This window comes from Myotis brandtii, unplaced genomic scaffold (assembly GCF_000412655.1).
Source record: "Myotis brandtii unplaced genomic scaffold, ASM41265v1 scaffold529, whole genome shotgun sequence".
Classification (NCBI taxonomy): Eukaryota; Metazoa; Chordata; class Mammalia; order Chiroptera; family Vespertilionidae; genus Myotis; species Myotis brandtii.
The window spans coordinates 842,619-866,023 of record NW_005369934.1 but is presented as its reverse complement, the minus strand read 5'-3'; positions in this window follow the sequence as shown (position 1 = coordinate 866,023).

Genomic DNA, 23,405 nt, shown 5'->3' with positions numbered 1-23,405 from the left:
ATACTATTCTGATTTTTTTAAATATTCTTTTTGTTGTGATTTGTTTTTTTGGGTGTTTGGTTTTTTTTGCTTCTTTATATTCCAAATTGCTGATTTGATTCTTGGCTTCCTCTACGCTACTGTTGATTCCCGTAAATTATTCTTCATTTCAGTTAGTATATTCTTCATTTCTGACTGGTCCTTTTTTATGCTGTTGAGGCTCTCATTAAGTTCATTAAGCATCCTTATAACCTTTGAACTCTGCACCTACTAGGTTGCTGGCTTCCATTTTGTTTAGTTCTTTTTCTGGAGTTTTGTTCTCTTCTTTCATTTTGGACATATTTCTTTGTCTCTTCATTTTGGCAGCCTCCCTGTGTTTGTTTGTTTGTTTGTTTTCTTTGTATTAGGTAGAGCTGCTACAGATGCTTGGTAGAATGTCCTAATGTAGTAGGTATTCTATAGGGTCCCATGGCACAGCCTAGCCAACCACCCAAGCTGAGCACTTAAGGTGTGCCCCTGTGTGCGTTGTGTACACCCTCCTTTAGTAGTTGAGCCTTTATTGCTGTTGGCACATCAATGAGAGAGATTTACCCCAGGCCAATCAGCTACAAAGACTAGCTGTGACCACCAAGGACAAACTTCCAACCACTGTGGAGAATCAGCTGTGCAGGGGCCCACCCCATAAAGCAGTACTTACTTTAGCAGGGCTCTGATGCCAGCTGAGTCTGCCTGCTGAGTATGTCACTTGTGGAGTTTGTTGGTTGGTGATGCTTTAATGTGGTCTGAAGGTGTCCACTGGGTGTACTGGCTCTGGAGCCACCCAGAAGGTGAGTTTAAGGTCAGCTGCTGTCTGTGTTCTGCCTGTTACCACACAGCACGAGCTAAAAAGTGATCTGCAGATGGCTGTTACTTGAGCTGGGCTTGGAGATGCCCAGGCAAGGCCAAGCTGCCCACCAAGGCCGGATGCTGCTAGTGCCAGTCCTGGGGCCACTTAAGCAAGAGGTACACGCCAGATGCTGTTTATTTGAGAGATTTTAGGAAAAACTGAAGCATGAGCCACTGGACACAGCTTGGGGGAGGGGGGTGAAATTTGGGTGGGTGAGGCCTCAGGGAATCATCAGGGTTGGGCAAAGAGTGTGAGCCATGTTGATGGAGTCTCAGTGCCCACCTGCTGGCACTGTGGAGGGAGGACTCAGCAAAGGAACAATGGTCTCTGCCTGCCCTTCTCTCTGGGATAAAGCTGCCCCTCAGCTCTTGCTCTGATGCCAGACAATTCAGGTTTTCCTTGTATGTCTTTGGTTCCTTTCAAGCTGCTACCCCAGTACTGGAGCTCAGAGAGAGTGAGTCTGATTAAGTCTGTGAGTGGGCCCTTAAGAGGAATTTCCTGGGACCAGCACCACCCCAAATCTCTCAGTCTTAATCCCCACTGGTTTTTGCAGCCAGAAGTAATGGGGACTTCTCTTCCTGGCCCTGGAACCATGGGCTGGGGGGCCTGGTGTGGGGCAGGGACTCCTCACTCCTCAGGGGGACGTCTGGAACTGAGATGGCCCTCCCAAATTTTATCTGCCACATGTGTTCCATGTCTCATCCCTCCTACCAGTCTTGGTGTAGCTTCTTCTTTAATTCCTGAGTTGTAGGACTTCCATTCAGCCAGAATTTAGGTTCTAAATGATGGTTGTTCTGTAGTTTAGTTGTAATTTTGATGTCGTTGTGGGAGGAGGCGAGTATACCATTTACCTACTATGAATTCAATTTTTAAAGATTTTCAGCAAGAATTGATAATAAAGTTTTTAATTTTAAAGTAAAAATTAAAAGTAATTAAACAAAACAGCGTATTACCCAAATATTTTCATCAATTGAGGCATTTCTCTATAACATATCTATTATAGTATAGTATCATTAAAAATCTATATTTTTGTTTCCTGAAATTGTCTTATACATTTTAAATTAGATTACAGATTTACTTCACCTTGTGAAAACTTACAGGAAATATTATCTTTTGACATGATTTTAAAAATTTGAAGTTGACTTTTTAAGAATCTTGTGACCTACATCAGGATAGGTACTATTGAAAAATCTTTGGGAATTGTAAAAATGAAAGAAGAAATAATAAGTGTGTCCTAATATTTTTTCTTAAATATCATTATTTTTGAAAAAGAAAACTTACCCACATAATAACTAACACACATGAATAACCTTCCCCTTAGCTCATTTTCCTAGAATTTCTTAGAAATTTTTGCTTACTCATATGTCCTACAAGTCATTTCAGCTGTCTTTTTTTCTGGAAATTTTTTAAAGAAACCCCCTAAATAACTTTCTAATAAAGAAGCCCTTTGTTTATGCTATGCTGTGTTTTCTATTTGATTATTTTTTAAAAACTTATTCCACAAAATTTTTAGCAACGTTGTCTAGGGGGAAAATATTTCCACAACTAGAACTGAAAGTTTTCCAGGAGGAAACATAAGTCTTTCTTTATTTCTTACAGCTGATCTGTGTAATATTAAATATTTCTATACAGTATAATGTGGCTAAAGATACTTCATACATGGTTTAACTAAACCATGAAATGAGCTCTATGTTGAAAATAGACGTTTATGTTACTCTTTAAGCTATGGAAAGGAGAATATTCTCTAATACAGGTAAGTAATGAGGTACCTGTTATAACAGACCTAACTTCTTTAAAATTCAGCTTCCTAACTATTTTAATGCTTATTTCTTAGGATTAGAAAGCATCTATTTAATTCAGTCTATTGTAAAGAGACCTAACTATAATATATTTTCAGACCATTGATGTTTATAAATCACAAAGAATGCTACAAAAAGTATTTAGATATGCTTAGCTTTTAACTGGGATATTTATAATAATAACATAGGACTCATCAATCAATAGTGGTGGGAAAATTGCACAGGTACCTGCAAAAAATATGAAACTAGACCACCAACTTACCCCATACACAAAAATAAATTCAAAATAGTCAAAAGACTTAAATGTAAGTCATGAAACCATAAAAATCCTAGAAGAAAACATAGGCAGTAATACCTCAGACATCTCTCACAGCAATATTTTCATCAATATACCTCTGAGGTCAAGGGACCCCTCGGGGGATGTCTGAGAGCCGGTTTCAGCCCAATCCTGCAGGCCAGGCTGAGGGACCCCACTGGTGCATGAATTCGTGCACTGGGCCTCTAATTATATATATACATATACATATACATAGACATAGACATAGACAACAGTATGGTGATAGCCAGAGGGAAAGTGAGGTGGGGAGAGGTAGAAGTGAGCAAAGAGAGAATAAATGGGGCAGAAGAGACTTTACTTTGGGCAATGCATGCATGAGGCAGTATGCAGATGATATTTTATTGAGTTGCACGCTTAAAACCTGTATGCTAAGCAACTATTTCTAGAATACTCTACACTTTTGCTTTTTAAAAAATTTTACTTCATGTAATCTTTCAGCAGACAATCTCATGAAGCTTCTATAAACATTAACTGAACTTCACAACACTGTGGAGAACTGAGTATTAATGCATCCATTTATATGGCAGAAAGCCAGATGAACATTATAATCAAGCAACATGGAGCTGACTTGATTATGGCCATGTAAGGACATCAAACAGGCAATAATGGAAATTTAATGTTAATCTGAAAATTGGATATTTAGCTATTTCTAGACTAGCAAATAATTACTATTCTATATTCAAAACAAGCAAAGTCATTTTACTAAAACAAACATAGAAAGAAAAACTTCATTTTGAAATGCTACTTCAATTTAAATGTGACTGATGTGTAATCTTCTATCTATAAATCTAAATATAAAAAGAACATTGGAAAGATTCTCATCAGATAAACTTTTAGCACCAAGCTTAATGTAAGTTGGTTCTAGATTAAATTTTGAGGAAAAAGAAAACACAATAGCCAGCTGCTAAAAAGTTATTCAACTCATGTGTCAGGAGAAGATAACATACATCAGATTCCATTGAATGAAAAAATCAAATTATATACAAATGTACATTATATGTATTTTCTGAATCCTAGAGTTATTGTCGTGAATAAATAATATAATGATGGTGAAATACATGATTACTGTACATGGGCTATCAAAGAACAACTTTTTGGTATGGCATTAAACATCTTTACAATATTTAAAATCCCAAGAGTTTTCACATTTTTGTCATTCATTGCAGAAATTCATTACACACACTTCACATGTTCAAAGGAATTTTCCAAATACACAAGAAGATATAACCATGGTCCCTGATAGAGGCGAAAAACTTATTTCAATCACTAAATAAAAGTTTCAACATTACACTTATTTCTGGTAATCCTATCCTATGCCTGAAAAAAAAAAGGAGTTCTAAGCCTCAGTTTAATGGAAGCTAAAAAGTAGAAATAAAGGCAAGAGTGTTATTTTCATAGGAATGGGCAAATGTCCTGTGAAAGATTTACTGGTGACAAACAGCATGACTAATGAAATATAAACCAATGACTTTTAGCTCAGGCTTACATCGATAATCTTTCCCAAAAGCTCCTCAAGTAGTTTTTTTTAAACTCTTCAATAAAGGCGATCTAAAGTTTAGCTATAGGACAATATTCTGAAAATGCTTTGAAGTTGCTGATTTTCCCAATAACAAGAAACTTAAAATAGATATTGGGGAATTTTTTATTGGGAAATTTATCCAGGCTAGGTTAATAAAGAGGGGGAATTGGGCTTCCATTCCACCTGGATCACCTTTTTTGTTGAACTGACATACTCAAAATATTAGTTATAAGCCAGCTAACTAAAGAAAGCCATTTCAAAGCTAAGAGTTCAATCTTATGGGTTATTTTGGCTGGTTGTAAGGGTATGGGAGGGTACTTTTCCAAAGGAATATCATGTTTAACTTTATATTCCTAGTCATCAAAACCTGATACACATGCAAAGTCTTTGCTAATTATAAAGGTGGACTAGAAAAGATGATAGTCATTATTGATAGAATGGGAAATAGCTTTACCCAGGGATATAACTCTTTCTAATAAAGGCCACATATATATTTTCCTACATATATTTCCTACATGCTTTGTTGGGTTTTTGTTTGTGTTTTAATAAGACTATAGACTTTTGCTTACATATGTGTTATGTAAAATTCATTTTAACAACAGTTATTTAAAGTCTTCTAAATATAGTAGGAGACAGGCAGATGAACAAGACATTATTCCTGTTCTCAAGAAGTTTATAATATAAAAGGAAGACAGGGAGGTATACTTCCAAGGAGAAGAAAATCCGTATTGTTAGAAAGGTACAAATAATGTGTTATGAACTTTAAAGAAGAAATGGGTTGACTTTCTTGGGAGAATCAGGAAAGCCTGCTTGAGCAAAGAAATTGGCGGGAGGATTCCAGGTAACAGAAACAAAAAACATAGGACACATGAAAGTCTAAAACATACAGAGTAGTATAAAGCAGAATGTAGAAAGCCAGGTAAGTGAATATAATGTTGGAAAGATAGGTCATGGTAAAGGCTGTTCTTTGTTTCAGCTTGCACTGTGTGAAATAAAAGTGTTGAATTGAATTTTAAGAATTTGTTCCATACACTCTTTATTACTAAGAGTACTCATTCAATGCTTGTGATAGTGAGCTATGCCATAAAATTGTACATTAAATGCTCCAAAATTTATATTGTATACTTGAAATGATCATAAAGATATTAAAACCTTATATTCATCAAAATGAGAACCACACTGAGTAGGTAGCATCTGTGATTTTTTTCTCTTTGAATATGATAAACATAGAAGAACTTTAGAATCTATAAGTGGACCTTAAAGGTATGCATCTCTTTTATTTATTTTTTTAAAATCCTCACCCAAGGCTATTTTTTATTGATTTTTATAGAGAGTAGAAGGGAGAGGGAAAGACAGACAAAAATATCGATGTGAGAGAAACACATTGATTGGTTGCCTCCTGCACGAGCCAACCAGGGCCTGGGCCGGGAGGAGCCTACAACCCAGGTATGTGTCCTTGACCAGAATCAAACCCGGGAGAGACCCTTTGGTCTGCAGGCCGATGCCTTATCCACTGATCCAAACTGGCTGGGGCTATGCATCTCTTTTAACCAATCCTTCTAGAGATGTTGAATGAGCACTAGTATTAACTGCTATATGTTTCACTTCCTCTCCGTGTCACAGGCCTCCTTCTAGTAGAAGTACTAATTAGTATTGAGATAACCCAATGCAAGATCAGCTTTTAGAGCCAAATATGATATGGAAGATTACATGTACCCAATTGCTCATTTACATCCAGGAAATAAAAATCCATAGGTTAAGTGACTCAATCAGTTACCCAGTAAGTTACCTAGCAAATTTTCAGAGCTGAAGATGAAACAGATAACATTCAGAGCAAGGGAGAAGATTTACAAAATATACCAAAAAGGTCTTTTTTCTTTCTACTTCTATTGTCAAAGATTACGAAATTAAGAATAATTAGGACAAATACAAAATGCCTTTCTCACTTATTTTTCTTGTCCGCACTGGCCTCTTTGTTTATCTTCAAAGATGCCTACATGGTATCTATTTCATGTATGTGTGTGTGTGTGTGTATATATATATATATATATTTCATATACATGTGAAAAAATTAGAAAACAATTCCTACAGGTTTAACATCTAAATTTTGGAGACCCAGAAGAGAGATCAGAGAAAATGAATTAAGGGGGGGGGGCGGGATTTAAAATAGCATCCAACTTTTCAAGAACCAGAGTGAAGCTAGAAGATAATGAATCTTTGTCTTTCAACCTAGAATTCTGTTTTCACCCAAACTATCAATGAAGTAATAAGGGTAAAATAAAAACACATTTAGACTTACAAGATCTCAAAAAAATTCTCATCACCTGCACCCCTTATAGGAGTCTACAGGAGGAAGTGTTCTGACAACAATGAAAGAGTAAACCAATACAGAGAACGACAGAAGACCTGGGAAACAGGTGAGAGGTGATGAAAATGGTACTCATCCTGTTTCTGGCCTCTTGAGGCATGTCTCCGATGTGCCTTGCCTCATCTCTGTCCTGACACAGAGTGCTGTTTCTTGATTTCCCCCTTTGTCTTCCCATTCTCAACCATAACTCAGGTAACCTGGCTATGTTCTCATGGCCACCATGGGTAAAGAAGTAAATGTTTCATTTGAGCTGTTCTGGCCTGTAGGACCTTATGCTGCACCCAAGCACTGTGGGTGGGATTCTTTTGGAGTTACTTCAGCCCAGTGACCAAGTCCCAGACTAGCCCCATGGGACTTGACTCAGATGGTCATGAAATACTTTGCAACAACTGTACATTACCACCCCTCCACCCTATAGCCAAGGGCCATGGGCATGATCAGCAGGTGCTTCCAAAGGAACGGGTGTACTGGGAGTCCTGGGTGACATCTAGACACCACTCTCCTCCTCCAGGCTCTTGAGGTGGGTTTGCTGATACCCTCCAATCACATGCTTTACCTCATTGGTGACAGGATTAATAGACACATCTAATTCCCATGTTTTTGCCTCCGGTGAGGCACTAAGTAATGGATCCCTTTAAAATATCTAATTGAAGTAGCTAATAAGCATGTTATCTGGACAAAGAAAAACTTGTCACAAGAATTTTGCAAATACTGCATGACTCTTCCTTTCTGCAGTATGTGTAATATGTCCTTTGGGGAGGAGACACCATCTCAGTGTGACTTCCTTAAGGATAATACAGTAGGTCCTCGGGTTACGTCGGAGCTCCATGCCTACTGCGCAACGTAAAGTCCGATCCCACCTACATAAGCACCTACATCACTCACATGGAGCACATACACAGCAGTAATGAAGTGAAACAGTAAAAAAAAATTTAAAGAAAGATAACAATTCCTGACCTTTACTTGTGGTAAATAAATAATAAAAACCATAAAGCACATAATGTACATACATCGAAATGACAGAACTTTTTTTTTATAAATAAACGGGAGAAGACGATGTAACCGCGAAATGACGTCAAGTCCGATGTAACCCGAGGACTGTCTATAGACACTGTCACAGTTTGTTAATCCAACCTGTTTCCCAGGAAGAGGAAAAAATTAGTAATTACACAGCATGGGTCAGGGGTCATCAGGCCCATAAAGCAGGTTGTATATGAAGGCTCTGTGTCCAGACCATGATCGCCAACTCTTACAATGCCTACAGAGCAATCTACAGAGGACATAGCATAATAATTGCTTATTGTGAATTTTTAAAACTTTATAAATGCATAGATATCAAGGTTTTTCAGCAAACAAATTGAAAGTGTACTATGTCTTCCGCCTTGCCTAATAACCAAGCTAACACAAAGCTGGGTTATCCTATATTTGCAGTGAGGCAGCGCCTTCTGTATATGCAACACTCTAAGAGATGTAAGATTTCCTACCTCCTTCTGCCCAGTGACAGCTTTTCTTATTTTATTTGCTTTAATGCTTTCTGATTCATAAAGCAGAAGACAGGGGAAAAAACACAAAATTAATATATCATTAGGTCATGTGGTCAACAACAGAAAAACAGCTAATTGTAGTACAGTGGGAGATGCACTAAACTAGGGGTATGAAGTGTCACTGGAAAACAAGATGAAGCAACCTGTCACCCTGCCCAGGGTGTGGAGCAGGGCAGGACTGGCGAGGGCTGTCAGTCACGGAAGACTGCCAACGTTGGTTTTGGATTTTATAAAATGAGTAAGAGTTTGCCATGTGAATATAAGAAGGAGGCTATTCCTATCAAAGGAATAAACTATGCCAATACTATTGTCTTTGTTGGCTGGGCTGCCAAAACTGGCTCTCTTCTTGGAGTAGGAGACACCTATGTTCTAGTTTGCTAGATTTGAAAAAAAGGCAAAAAGCAAAACAATACTCCCAAGGGCATACACTTTCCTTTTTTTCAAATGTTTATTGTTGAAAGTATTACATATGTCCCCTTTTCCCCCCCACATTGACACCCACCAGTTCACCCCTGACCCCTGCCCCAGACCTTCACCACCCTATTATCTGTGTCCATGGGTTATGCACACATGCATACAAAGTCTTTGGTTGATCCCCTCCCACCCACTCACCCTCACCCGCCTTCCCTCCGAGATTCCACACTCTGTTCCATGCTTCCATGTCTTTGGATCCACTCGGTTCATCAGTTTATTTTGTTAATTAGATTCCATATATGAGTAAGATCATGTGATACTTGTCTTTCTCTGACTGACTTATTTCACTCAGCATGATATTCTCCAGGTCCCTCCATATTGTCTCAAAGAGTAAGAGATCCTTCTTTTTTACTGCTGCATAGTATTCATGGTATAAATGTACCACAGCTTTTTTTATCCATTCATCCATTGATGGGCACTTTGGCTGTTTCCCGATTTTAGCTATTGTAAATTGTGCTGCTATAAACATAGGGGTGCATATATCCTTTCTGATTGGTGTTTCTAGTTTCTTGGGATATATTCCTAGAAGTGGGATCACTGTGTCAAATGGCAGTTCCATATTTAATTTTTGAGGAAACTCCATACTGTCTTCCACAGTGGCTGTACCAGTCTGCATTCCCACTAGCAATGTACTAGGATTCCCTTTCTCCACATCCTTGCAAGCACTTGTCATTTGTTGATTTGTTGATGGTAGTCATTCTGATAAGTGTGAGGTGATACCTCATTGTTGTTTTTATTTGTATCTCTCTGATGATAGCATTTTTTCATATGTCTCTTTTCTGTCTATATGTCCACTTTGGAGAAGTATCTATTTAGGTCCTTTGCCCATTTTTTTTAAATTGGATTGTTTGTCTTCCTTTTGTTAAGTTGTATGAGTTCCTTATACATTTTAGATATTAAACCTTTATCAGATGTATCATTGCCAAATATGTTCTCCCATTTCATTTTGCTGATGGTTTCTTTTGCTATGCAGAAGATTCTTATTTTGATGTAGTCCCATTTATTTTCTCCTTAGTTTCCTTTCCAGTGGTCGGCAAACTGCGGCTCGGCAAACTGCGGCTCACGAGCCACATGCGGCTCTTTGGCCCCTTGAGTGTGGCTCTTCCACAAAATACTGACTTCTGCGCATGGGCCATGAAGTTTCAATCACACTGTATGTGAGCGCCCGCACGTGGTATTTTGTGGTATTTTGTGGAAGAGCCACACTCAAGGGGCCAAAGAGCCGCATGTGGCTCGTGAGCCGCAGTTTGCCGACCACGGCCCTAGGAGATGTATCTGTAAACATATTGCTAGGATAGATGTCTGAGATTTTGCTGCCTGTGGTTTCTTCTAGGATTTTTATGATTTCCCGACTTATATTTAAGTTTTATTCATTTTGAGTTTATTCTTGAGTGTGGTGTAAGTTAGGGGTCTATTTCATGTTTTTGCAAGTATCTGTCCAATTTTTCCCAAAATGTTTATTGAAGAGACTGTCCTGACTCCATTGTATGCTCTTGCCTCCTTTGCCAAATATTAACTGAGCATGATGGCTTGGTTGATTTCTGGGGTCTCTGTTCTGTTCCATTAATCTATATGCCTGTTCTTGTGCTAGTACTAGGCTGTTTTAATTACGGTAGCTTTGTACTATAACTTGATATCTGGTATTGTGATTCCTCCAACTTTGTTCTTCTTTCTCAAGATTGCTGCAGCTATTCGGAGTCTTTTTTGGTTCCATATAAATTTTTGGATTATTTGTTCTAGATCTGTGAAATATGCTGTTGGTAATTTAATAAGGATTGCATTGAATCTATAGATTGCCTAGGGTAGTATAGACATTTTAATGATGTTAATTTTACCAATCCGTGAACATGGTATATTCTTCCATTTGTTTATATCTTTCTCTATTTTTTTCAATGCCCTGTAGTTTTCTGAGTACAAGTCTTTTACCTCCTTGGTTAAATTTATTCCTAAGTATCTTAATTTTTTTGCAGCGGTAAATAGGATTATTTGTTTAGTTTCTCTTTCTGAGCATTCATTATTAGTGTATAAAAAAGCTATCGATTTCTGGGTGTTGATTTTGTATCCTGCTATATTGCCAAATTTGTTTATTGAATATAGTAGGTTGTGTTTTGGGGTTTTTTGGTGGATTCTTTAGGGTTTTCTACACACAATATCATGTCATCTGAGAATAATGAGGGCTTCACTTCCTCCTTTCCAATTTGGATGCCTTTTATTTCTTCTTCTTGTCTGATTGTTGTGGCTAGGACTTCCAGTATTATGTTGAATAAAAGTGGTGAAAGCGGATAGACCTGTCTTGTTCCGGGTCTTAGGGGAAATGGTTTTAGTTTTTGCCCATTGAGTTTGGTGTTGACTGTAGGTTTGTCATATATGGCCTTTATCAAGTTGAGGTATGATCCCTCTATTCCAACTTTGCTGAGAGTTTTTATCAAAAATGGGTGTTGGATTTTGTTGAATGTTTTTTCTGCATCTATTGATATGATCATGTGATTTTTGTCTTTTAACATTTTTATATGATGTATCACATTTATTGATTTGTGAATATTGTACCAGCCTTGCATCACTGGAATAAATTTCACTTTGTCATGGTGTATGATCTCTTTAATATATTGCTAGATCTGATTTGCTAATATTTTGTTGAGAATTTTAGTATCTATGGTCATCAGGGATATTGGCCTATAATTATCTTTCTTTGTAGTGACTTTATCTGGTTTTGGAGTTAGGATAATGCTGGCCTCATAAAAAAAGAGCTTGGAAGTGTGCCTTCTTCTTGGATTTTTTGGAATAGTTTGAGGAGTATAGGTGTTAGTTCTTTTTTTAATGTTTGGGAAACTCCCTTGTGAAGCCATCTGGACATGAGCTTTTGTTTGCTGGGAGTTTTGATTATTATTATTATTATTATTATTACCACTTCTATTTTATCAGTTGTTATTGGCCTATTCAGGTTTTTTTAATTATTCCTGATTCAGTTTTGGGAGATTGTATTTTTCTAGGAATTTTTCCATTTCATCCACATGTCCAGCTTGTTGGGATATAGTTATTCATAGTATTTTCTTATAATCCTTTGCATTTCTATGGTATCAGTGGTTACTTCTCTGCTTTTGTTTCTGATTTTATTTATTTGGGTTCTCTCTCTTTGTTTCTTGATGAGTCTGGCTAATGGTTCATCAATCTTGTTTATCCTTTCAAAGAATCAGCTCTTGGTTTCATTGACTTTTTGTATTTTTTTATTCTTTATGTCATTTATTTCTGCTCTAATCTTTACTATTTCCTTCCTTCTACTAATTCTGGGCTTTTTTTATTATTCTCTTTCTAACTCTTTAAGTTGTAAAGTTAAATAATTTATTGTTAATTTTTCTTGTTTTTTTGAGGTAAGCTTGAAGTGCTATGAACTTCCCTCTCAGGGAACACAGTTTTCTAGATCAAGTCTCATTTTCCAATACGGGCAACAAAGTCAATATATTTTCTTATAATCCTTGGACTTAAACTCCATCATCTCCCCAGGGCAGGGGTGCATGGAGAAAAGCAACTCAAAAGCTTATTCTAGAGTTCTAGACAGTACCCTCACTCACTCCTGTCATAACCTTCTCATGAGGAGATCTTTATTGAGCCAATAGCATCAGGATCCCTGCTTTTTCAATAAGAGGCTTTATCCCACTTTACCCCAAGAATGCCTCCACCTGCCAGCAGGATGAACTCCTCTTTTCCTGCTATAATCTGCCTTCGTCCTCCCTTCCTGTATGCGAGGCACCTAATACCTTTCATGTCCAGCTCTCTATGGTCCAGATAGTTCTGGAGTACTAGATTATATTAAAATGTTCACATACAAAAAGTAATAATAACAGAACCACCTAAAAGCTGGCTGAATGGAAATCCTACAACTAGAAACGTAAAGAAAAAAGCACATTGAGACTGCTGCAAAACTGCCATTCTCGAGCATTTTCTCAATCCATTGATATTTTGTTTCCCAGCAGTTGTTGTCAGTTTGGCTCAAATAACCTCATAAAAATTCTCTACAGGTTTGAACATTTCTTATGTTGACACAATTTGAATGGAAATTAATCTCAAAAATAAAACAAAAACTTACAAATAAACAAAAAACAAACAAAAAGTAATAATAATAATGATGTCTTTCAACGGCATAAGAACCAAATGTTGACTTTTCTTGAGATTCCTCAGAGCTATCCTGACAATTTCTCCTATTTGGACATAATAAGACCATCATTCTGCACTAGTGGTCACTATCAGGAAGTCCTGAAAAAAACAGACTCTCAAAACAATTTCAAGTGATAAACAGTTTTGAGTGGAAAATGTAGTGCTTTCAAGGAGTTCTGTTTGAAAATACACATCAGTTGTAGCTTTAAACAGATTTAATCAGGAAAGTAGAACCACTGTGAGTGTTATGGGAGAAGGAGTTTATGATAGGAATGAATACTCACTCAATTGTGGGAAGAGCTGGGAAGATAAAGATCTACAAAATGTAGTTGACAAAGCAGAAAAGTCATGAACGAGTCAGAACTTTCAGGAAGCTGTGGAAGCTAACATGTATTGCTACTGGGGTTGGACCATAAGTATATAGAAGGTTGTTGGCCATGGCTGCCACCTCTGTGAATTGTCAGCAAAGCATCCAGTGGAGGCCTGGGGTCACTTTTGGTGGCCAAGGCCAGCATCAGGAAGAATGGAAGAGCAAGAACAAATTGAAACCCAGCAGTACCCTGGGGCCAGCGATAACCTTCAGAACATAATTACAGCTGCTTCTCCTCTGCCTCCCAGAACTCACATAGCTTCCCTTTAAGCCAACTTCAGCCTTAAATTGCATGAAGAAGGGAGGTCTAAAAAACCTAGTTCCCAACATAACCAAGTAGGCAACAGAACAATCGGCACATTGGTATTTTAGTGTAAGTTCCAGACCTGTCACCACTCATTGTGCAAGGACACATACATACTCCACCTTAAGCTTAACAAGTCCAACATAAGTTCATCATTGTGCACCAGACTATCATTAAACAACAAAAAGTAAATAAGACAAATCAAAAGCAACCTTTCTGAATGGGGCTCAATTTTTATTACCACTAAGTGGTCTTACCATTTGCAACAGCATGGATGGAACTGGAGAGCATTATGCTAAGTGAAATAAGCCAGTCAATGAAAGAAAAATACCACATGATCTCACTCATTTATGGATAATAAAGACCATTATAAACTGATGAACAAAAATAGATACAGAGGCAGAGCAGCATCGAACAGACTGTCAAACTACAGCAGGAAGGCCAGTGAAGGTTGGGGGGAGGGGGTAAGAGATCAACCAAAGAACTTGTATGCATGCATATAAGCATAACCAATGGACACAAGACACTGGGGGGTAGGGGAGGCCAGGGGAAGGTCAAGGGGGGAAAAAAGGAGACATATGTACCACTCTTTGTAATATTTTAAGCAATAAAACAAAATTAAAAAAAAAGAATTCATTTCCTCATCTGCAAATCCCCCCTGAAATACAGTTGCCTGGTAAACTCCTGCTCATCCTTTCAGATGTGGCTCAAATGTGGTCTCCCTCGCAGTGTCTTCCATGTTCCCTCATCTCCTCCCAATCGCTACAGTTAGTCCATGACACTCTCCTAACAGTGGTTAGCACTTGCCATGTTGTACCAGGTCTGCTGATTTACATGTGAGTTTTCTATGCTAGATTATGAGGCCCTCAATGTTAAGGATCACACCTCATCCATCCTTGTAGCCCAGACACTAATACTTCCCTGGCACATGGCATGGGCTCAATAAACATTTGGGTAAGAAATTAATTGATGGATTACAAGACCTCAGGTTATAGGTTATACATGTTTAAATATTTTATTCCATAACTAGAGGCCTGGTGCATGAAATTCCTGCACTTGGGGAGGGAGTCCCTCAGCCTGGCCTGCACCCTCTCACAGTCCAGGAGCCCTCAGGGGATGTCTGACTGCCGGCTTAGGGCCACTCCCTATGAGAGCGGGCCTAAACCAGCAGTCAGACATCCTTAGCTCTGCAGCTGAGGAGGGAGAGGCTCCTGCCACCACCGCTGTGCTTGCTAGCCATGAGCCTGGCTTCTGACTGAGTGGCACTCCCTCTGTGGGAGCGCACTGACCACCAGGGGGCAGCTCCTGCATTGAGCGTCTGCCCCCTGGTGGTCAGTGCACATCATAGCGACTGGTTGACCAGTCGACTGTCTGCTCCCTGGTGGTCAGTGCATGTCATAGTGAGCGGTTGAGTGGCCTTAGCATATCATTAGTATATTACACTTTGATTGGTTGAACAGATGACGGGACAACCAGACACTTAACATATTAGGCTTTTATTTTATAGGATTTATAACTGCTTCCATACAAATTATGATTCCCATAAAATATAGGTTTCTATTTATGAAAAAAACAACAACAGATTAATTTGAGGGTAATCCAATAAATGTAGATAGCCAAATACTGAAATTCACTCAAAATCTTGAAATGATCCTAAATCATATGACCTCATTGATTAGGTTACTAAGATTATTTCTCAATTGCACTGGTGCTGTTTAAACATGCTCTTGACCTGCCATTGGAATACTGAACAACAAAGGAAACATCTGGTTTTTCTTAACTTTGGGGTGACAAATCCATTTGTTAACAGTAGCAATGGGAGAGCCAATAGTACTTGATAACAGCTCTAACGTGGGAGCTTGGGCCAAAACAGATGGCCCAGACACTTCAGAAAAAGCTTTAAAAAGATGTCTTTTCTAATTCAGCTTACACACTCTCTGAGAATTCCTTCAACATAAGCACAAAAATTTGTAGATGATTTTATTGACTCTGACACTTCTGTCTGGAGGCTAGTTTGCAATTGCCCCTTGGGGGCAGTTTGGTTGAATTTTGTTTTTTAAAGTAAGTAAAGGCCGGGTTGTTTATAATGAATTAGTGAACTAGAAATCTGAAGCAGTGTGCACCATCGCTGACTTTCTGAGCATGGCCCTTGACTGGTCACAATTTGTCTGTGCTATTTTTTAATATGTTGTTTTTAAATTCTTAATTGGAAAACCAAGGTTAATCCAGAATTATTGCCATTTCTTCTGTGTGTTTTGCACCCACATGACTAGTAATTATACCTTGACTCCAAGGTTGTTAAACAAAAGGTTGAAATCTGGCCAGTACAAAAGTATTGGAACCATCTTTATTAGACTTCAGTATACATCAGAATGTGTAATAGTCACAATGATTCTAATCAACCCTTTCAAACATTCTGTCATTTTTTTCAATGCCACTAAGACCTATATATTACCTCTTAAACTGTTAAATATTGTAGCCATTTCTAAACTGTCTAATTTACTTTTGGGATCACCAAATATACTATCCCTAAGTTGATTATTAAATCAATCATTGAAATAGAAAAAAGAATTTTATCATATTTGGGCAAGGCAATAGTAATAAGAACCACACTCCAGAGTACTTTCTTTCTAATACAACATCCCTTATGTACAATACAATTAGCACCTTGTTTGGTGTATTTGCTTCGAAAGGACTGGTTTCAGTAAAATTTTGGTTGATACTTAATTTTTTAATATCATTTTCATCAGACTTTGGAAATGTTTTTATAGCTGAAATAACTGATCCACAGGGGTTAAGTGCCAAAGCACTCATCAAGTTAGTGGTAAAAGTTAGAACTGCAGTAACTACACTAACACACGGCAGTAACTACACACACACACACACACACACACACACACACACACACTTACATACATTTTTCTAAAGGGTTAACCATAAATAAATCCTAATCGATAAAAAAATACATTTATTTATTTTTATTGATTTCAGAGAGGAAGGGAAAGGGATAGAAAGATAGAAACATCAATGATAAGAAAGAATCATTGATTGGCTGCCTCCTGTATGTCCCACACTGGGGATCGAGCCTGCAACCCAGGCATATGCCCTTCGTCAGAATCGAACCTGGGACCCTTTATTCCGCAGGCCGGCACTTTATTCACTGAGCCAAACAAGCTAGGGCAAGAAATATATTTATTTTTGTTAATGCATTATTTCCCAAGATAGGCTAATCCATTTGTATTAGTGCCAAACAGTTTAAATTAACAGAGGGAATGGATGTGCTAGTTGGGAAATAATGCTATACTATGTTATATAAAAATTAAAGATCTTTTCCCCAAAATGCTTTTGTAATTTACCACAAGGTAAAAGACAGAAAAGGAAAAGAAAAGATGAGAATGGAAAAGAGAAGAAAAAAAAATTAACTGAGCTTCATGGAGGGAACTATTGATAGGATAATTATGAGGGCAGCCTTTCTACAAGTCATTGTCTTTATTTTTTATCTTCTGAGAAGACAGACGTTCTCAAAAAGACCCTCTCTTAGGACTCTGGACTCTGTCATCTGGGCTTCCCTTTCTCACATTCCCTAAGTTCCCAAAGGAGAGTGAAGGGGTCCTAAAAACAGAGACACGGGGAAAGAACATTCCAGTTCCTTTTCACATCAGGAAGGCCTTGGTCGCTCACACCTACAGCCCATCCCCTAGGCCACCCTGACTGCCTGGGACCCTTGCTCCAACCTATGGACAACATAGGTGGTGCTAGCACCATTATTCTGCACTGCAACATCAGTCCCCAAGGGTCAAAACAAGCAGAGGGTGGCCATCCTTAGAGTGCAGAGAAGAAAGAAAAAATAGGAGGAAGCCTTACGTTCTGCTGCTCTATGTTAAATGACTGCATCATTCACCGCAGGAGGAGAAACAGTTGATAAATACTGCAATGGGAAGTACAGTTATGGAAAGGGACAGACTTAGGCCAGGTGTGTGACCTTGCATAAGTGACATGATCTCTCTGAGCTGCATTTCCCTGGGTGTAAACTAGAGGATGATACTGTCCTAGAGTTTTGTTATGAGGACATACGTAGAACCCAAACACATGACTGTTATATGGCAGACATTTAATAAATGGGAGCTAAATACATTCTACCTTTGCATATTTTATGAGAGGCAAAAAGCTGGACATGAAAATGAACCAAATCACTAGCAAAATTGCTACACCCCGTTGGAAGTGGTAATTTATTTTTCATTTTCCTGCCTCCAGTCTCCCAGGCTTGCTGATTAAAATCATGGTATTTGTAGCTTCAGGAGCATAACTGCCTTGTACTTGTCCTCAATATTGAATAAACTTAGTTATGTTTTTAGATAACTTAGCATTGCATGCTTTATTTTTAGGGAGCCTAGCCACAAGCAAATGACCAGTACAAATCGACATAAAAGCAGTTCATACTGAAATCGCTCTGCTCTAACTCCTGATAGCTGCATTTCCGTTCTTTACGGTGAGGGAAACAGCATGTTTTGGGTGTTCTGTGTGTTTTTTTGTTTTGTTTTTTCCATGTGAATTTCGGATTCTTCAATATTGTAACGTGGACAACATATCTCTAAAAGATAAGAGGATTCCTACATCCCCAAAATGTATTTTTTCCACAGAAATTATTTGAGAAACAATCAAATAATTTTTCTTCTTGTCTTTTTGTGATACATTTTCCATAAGCACAATAATAGAGGCAACCAGGATCAGAGAGTTGGAGAGGGCAGAGAGAGGGAACCCAAGAAGAAAAAAATATTCTAAGACAGGTGTCACAAATCCTAATGCCCACAGGACAAAGTGACATCAAGATCAGAGGTAGGCCCTGCTGGTATGGCTCAGTGGCACATGCCCGGGTTTCGGACTCAATCCCCAGTAGGGGGTGTGCAGGAGGCAGCCGGTCGATGATTCTCTCTCATCATTGATGTTCCTATCTCTCTCTCCCTCTCCTTTCCTCTCTCTGAAATTAATAAATAAATAAATAGATCAGAAGTAGGCTGGATGGATTGTAAGAGATGGTAGGACAATGGCAAACTGCATAACATATGTTCTGTCTGCTGCAGCACAAACTTTAAAAAACATTCTGTGGGCCTGTGCATGTCTGTGGGCCCTACCTTCCACCGGCTGCCAGCATAAAGCTCCTGTTCTAAGAAGATTGCTTTCATTTTTGTTTCAAAAACAGCACCATGTGAATGAACTTAAAGAGTACCTTCTAAGATCCAAATTGCACCGTGTTGAAGGGAAAGCAGGAAGGATGTGGCAGGACACTGTGTTCCTCTCTCCCTTGACCATGGCTACTGTTAGGCCCATCTTCAGGTCAACAGAAGAGATCGTGTTTATGGTTTAGCATGTGGATAAGGATAGCTCATGCCCTTAAGCACTTATATTTTATCAGACACTATTCCATGTGCTTTACTTATAGCTAGCTCCTCATTTCATCCTCAAATTAGTACTATTATTACCCCCTTTTTACAGATAAGACACAGAGATATAAGCCACTGGCCTGTAGTCGTATAGCTAGCAAGCAGCAGAACAGAACTGGGGTTAAAATCCAGGCTACCTGACTTTAAAGCCCACACTCTTAACTACTATGCTAAACTCAGTCTGGGAGATGCCTTGCTCCCCATTTGAGGGGTATATCAGTTTTGAATGTGTTTGGCCAAAGGAAACAGTAACACTGGCTAACAGTGTCTACAACAAGTATTTTTCCACAAAATACTTGATCGGCAGGTGTCTACTGGCATTGGTGCCGTAGCTCAGCAATGTCAGAGCCAACTTCTTTTTTCATAGTTGCAAGATGGCTAGCTCTCTGCTGGGCATGATGTATGAAATCAAGAAAGCAAGAAATGGGAAGGGGTGACACCAGCTCATAAGATCCCTTTAATCAGGGAACTAAACTCTTTCATGAAGTCCTCAACCACCTTCAGCGTCACCTCATTGCCAGAATGACATCCCGTGGCCATGTCTGGCTGCAAAGGAGTCTGGGAAAACAAGCATTTCCAGCCCCAAGAGTGGAAGAAGGCAAGGGAATGTTTGATTGGGAACAGGTATTGCTTAGCCAACCACGGGGGTTTGCTTTGGTTAGGAAAATACCAACAGAACTTCATCATTCGGTGTGTCACCCATGCCATGGACCCAAGGAAAGTTAAACAGCAAATATTGACGTTTGCCACAAAACCAAAACTGAATTGTGGAGCTCCTATTGCCTTTATAAAGTATCTGCTTCTATCCATTTTCAAACATGTGAAATTACTTGTACTCGTCTTCCGATCAAACCTATCTAGGCAGTGTTTAAAAACTAATTATTTGATTTTCACACACACAGATACTTTTAGTTATGCTGTTCTTAGTTATGTTATTTTTATAAAAATGTTATCTCCTTATGTATGATTAATAAATCAAAATGGCACTTTTTACTTGTTTTAAAATCTATTGAAACTTTTCAATAATTAGAAACTAGTAAAGTTCAGTTCTGACAATATGTAACATATTACTTGAATTTATACTCTATTTTCCACTTTGCAATAGCTTTTCTGGGCCTTTCCACTACTTTAATTGTAATATTTTTCTTTTATATTGTTATCATGGCACACAAACTCAGAAAACCTATTAAAGCAACTACATAATGCAATCTACAAACCAAGATAACATACTGTTATGGAAACTAGGAAATAGAAACAGCACTCTAGTAATTGCTTTGGACAAGTATGACTAATTGTGTGTGTGTGTGTGTGTGTGTGCGTGTGTGTGTGTGTGTTCATTAGTTTAGTCACCATTTTTTGAAAGTTGGTAATGAACCCCAAATCTGTAATCGATCTGTCCATAAATAGGCCCAGTACCCTCCAGCCACTAAATTAGCATTATATTCTGAACCATAGTCATTGTTAAATTACGCCATGTGATATCAAGAAATCTCTGGTAGGAGTGTGTTGTTTAGTCAGCCTTGCCAACCTCTTGGCATGGTGTGAAGAACACCTGACTGGGATCTGAGCCGGGTTCTAACCTCTCTGATCTTACCAACAGCTGTGTGACCCTCTCAGGCACTCAGTTCCATCATTTGCAAAATGCTTCAACGCAGGGCTGTACTACTAAGTAGGGAACTGTCCTCTTCCATAAAATTGAGGAATCATGAGGCAATCACGTTTGAGGACTGAAACTACTTTGTGTAGAGTCCCCGGCAAAGTGTCTGGCACGTAGTAAGCTCTCAGGAAAACGCTAACTATTCTTCCTATACTTTTCTATTTTCCAACCTGTAGTAAATAATTCCCGAACCTGCAGAGTAAATTGTCCCCCAGCTGTGACTATCTAACAGATGCTATTATCTGAACAAGCCCTTAAGGAGAGTTGGAAAGGAGAATGCTGAGTCCTAACAGGCACTGCTGTTCCTCGGATCCCCTTACCTGTGACTGTTTTATTTTCTCTTGAAAGTTCATGTCAATTCTTATATCCAGACATGTGGGATACAAAGTTATCCTAACACAATCCTCATTACAACTACACAAGCCCTCAAACCCTTTTTTCAAAACATACGATCTCAACATTCAAGAATTACACTTTTGTTCTCTTTTGCTTGTTCATTGATGTTTGCCTAGTTATTTAATCAGCCTGTTTCCTGCTATGAAAAAAAAAAAAGTTCTCATAAGATCCCTTTAATCAGGGAACTAAACTCTTTCATGAAGTCCTCAACCACCTTCAGCGTCACCTCATTGCCAGAATGACATCCCGTGGCCATGTCTGGCTGCAAAGGAGTCTGGGAAAACAAGCATTTCCAGCCCCAAGAGTGGAAGAAGGCAAGGGAATGTTTGATTGGGAACAGGTATTGCTTAGCCAACCACGGGGGTTTGCTTTGGTTAGGAAAATACCAACAGAACTTCATCATTCGGTGTGTCACCCATGCCATGGACCCAAGGAAAGTTAAACAGCAAATATTGACGTTTGCCACAAAACCAAAACTGAATTGTGGAGCTCCTATTGCCTTTATAAAGTATCTGCTTCTATCCATTTTCAAACATGTGAAATTACTTGTACTCGTCTTCCGATCAAACCTATCTAGGCAGTGTTTAAAAACTAATTATTTGATTTTCACACACACAGATACTTTTAGTTATGCTGTTCTTAGTTATGTTATTTTTATAAAAATGTTATCTCCTTATGTATGATTAATAAATCAAAATGGCACTTTTTACTTGTTTTAAAATCTATTGAAACTTTTCAATAATTAGAAACTAGTAAAGTTCAGTTCTGACAATATGTAACATATTACTTGAATTTATACTCTATTTTCCACTTTGCAATAGCTTTTCTGGGCCTTTCCACTACTTTAATTGTAATATTTTTCTTTTATATTGTTATCATGGCACACAAACTCAGAAAACCTATTAAAGCAACTACATAATGCAATCTACAAACCAAGATAACATACTGTTATGGAAACTAGGAAATAGAAACAGCACTCTAGTAATTGCTTTGGACAAGTATGACTAATTGTGTGTGTGTGTGTGTGTGTGTGCGTGTGTGTGTGTGTGTTCATTAGTTTAGTCACCATTTTTTGAAAGTTGGTAATGAACCCCAAATCTGTAATCGATCTGTCCATAAATAGGCCCAGTACCCTCCAGCCACTAAATTAGCATTATATTCTGAACCATAGTCATTGTTAAATTACGCCATGTGATATCAAGAAATCTCTGGTAGGAGTGTGTTGTTTAGTCAGCCTTGCCAACCTCTTGGCATGGTGTGAAGAACACCTGACTGGGATCTGAGCCGGGTTCTTGATCTTACGATCTTACCAACAGCTGTGTGACCCTCTCAGGCACTCAGTTCCATCATTTGCAAAATGCTTCAACGCAGGACTAAGTAGGTAAGTAGGGAACTGTCCTCTTCCATAAAATTGAGGAATCATGAGGCAATCACGTTTGAGGACTGAAACTACTTTGTGTAGAGTCCCCGGCAAAGTGTCTGGCACGTAGTAAGCTCTCAGGAAAACGCTAACTATTCTTCCTATACTTTTCTATTTTCCAACCTGTAGTAAATAATTCCCGAACCTGCATAGTAAATTGTCCCCCAGCTGTGACTATCTAACAGATGCTATTATCTGAACAAGCCCTTAAGGAGAGTTGGAAAGGAGAATGCTGAGTCCTAACAGGCACTGCTGTTCCTCGGATCCCCTTACCTGTGACTGTTTTATTTTCTCTTGAAAGTTCATGTCAATTCTTATATCCAGACATGTGGGATACAAAGTTATCCTAACACAATCCTCATTACAACTACACAAGCCCTCAAACCCTTTTTTCAAAACATACGATCTCAACATTCAAGAATTACACTTTTGTTCTCTTTTGCTTGTTCATTGATGTTTGCCTAGTTATTTAATCAGCCTGTTTCCTGCTATGAAAAAAAAAAAGTTAAGGAAACTGAGGTTTCCTCGGGGTGAAACTCCTGTGTTGTTCTTCCTTCCAGAAATCCGAGTTCTAGCAGGGGATAATCGCTGCATAATGGAATCATTGGACAGTGTGTCCATCCACTCCTACCTCTGTCTCTGACAATGAGCTCCTTGTTTACGTGGTGCCCAAATCTTTCTCTGCCGGAGTCGGTGCCCGGCAGCTACCCAAGACGTGGGACAGGCAGAGAGAGCCCCGCGCTCTTCCCTCCCGCAGCG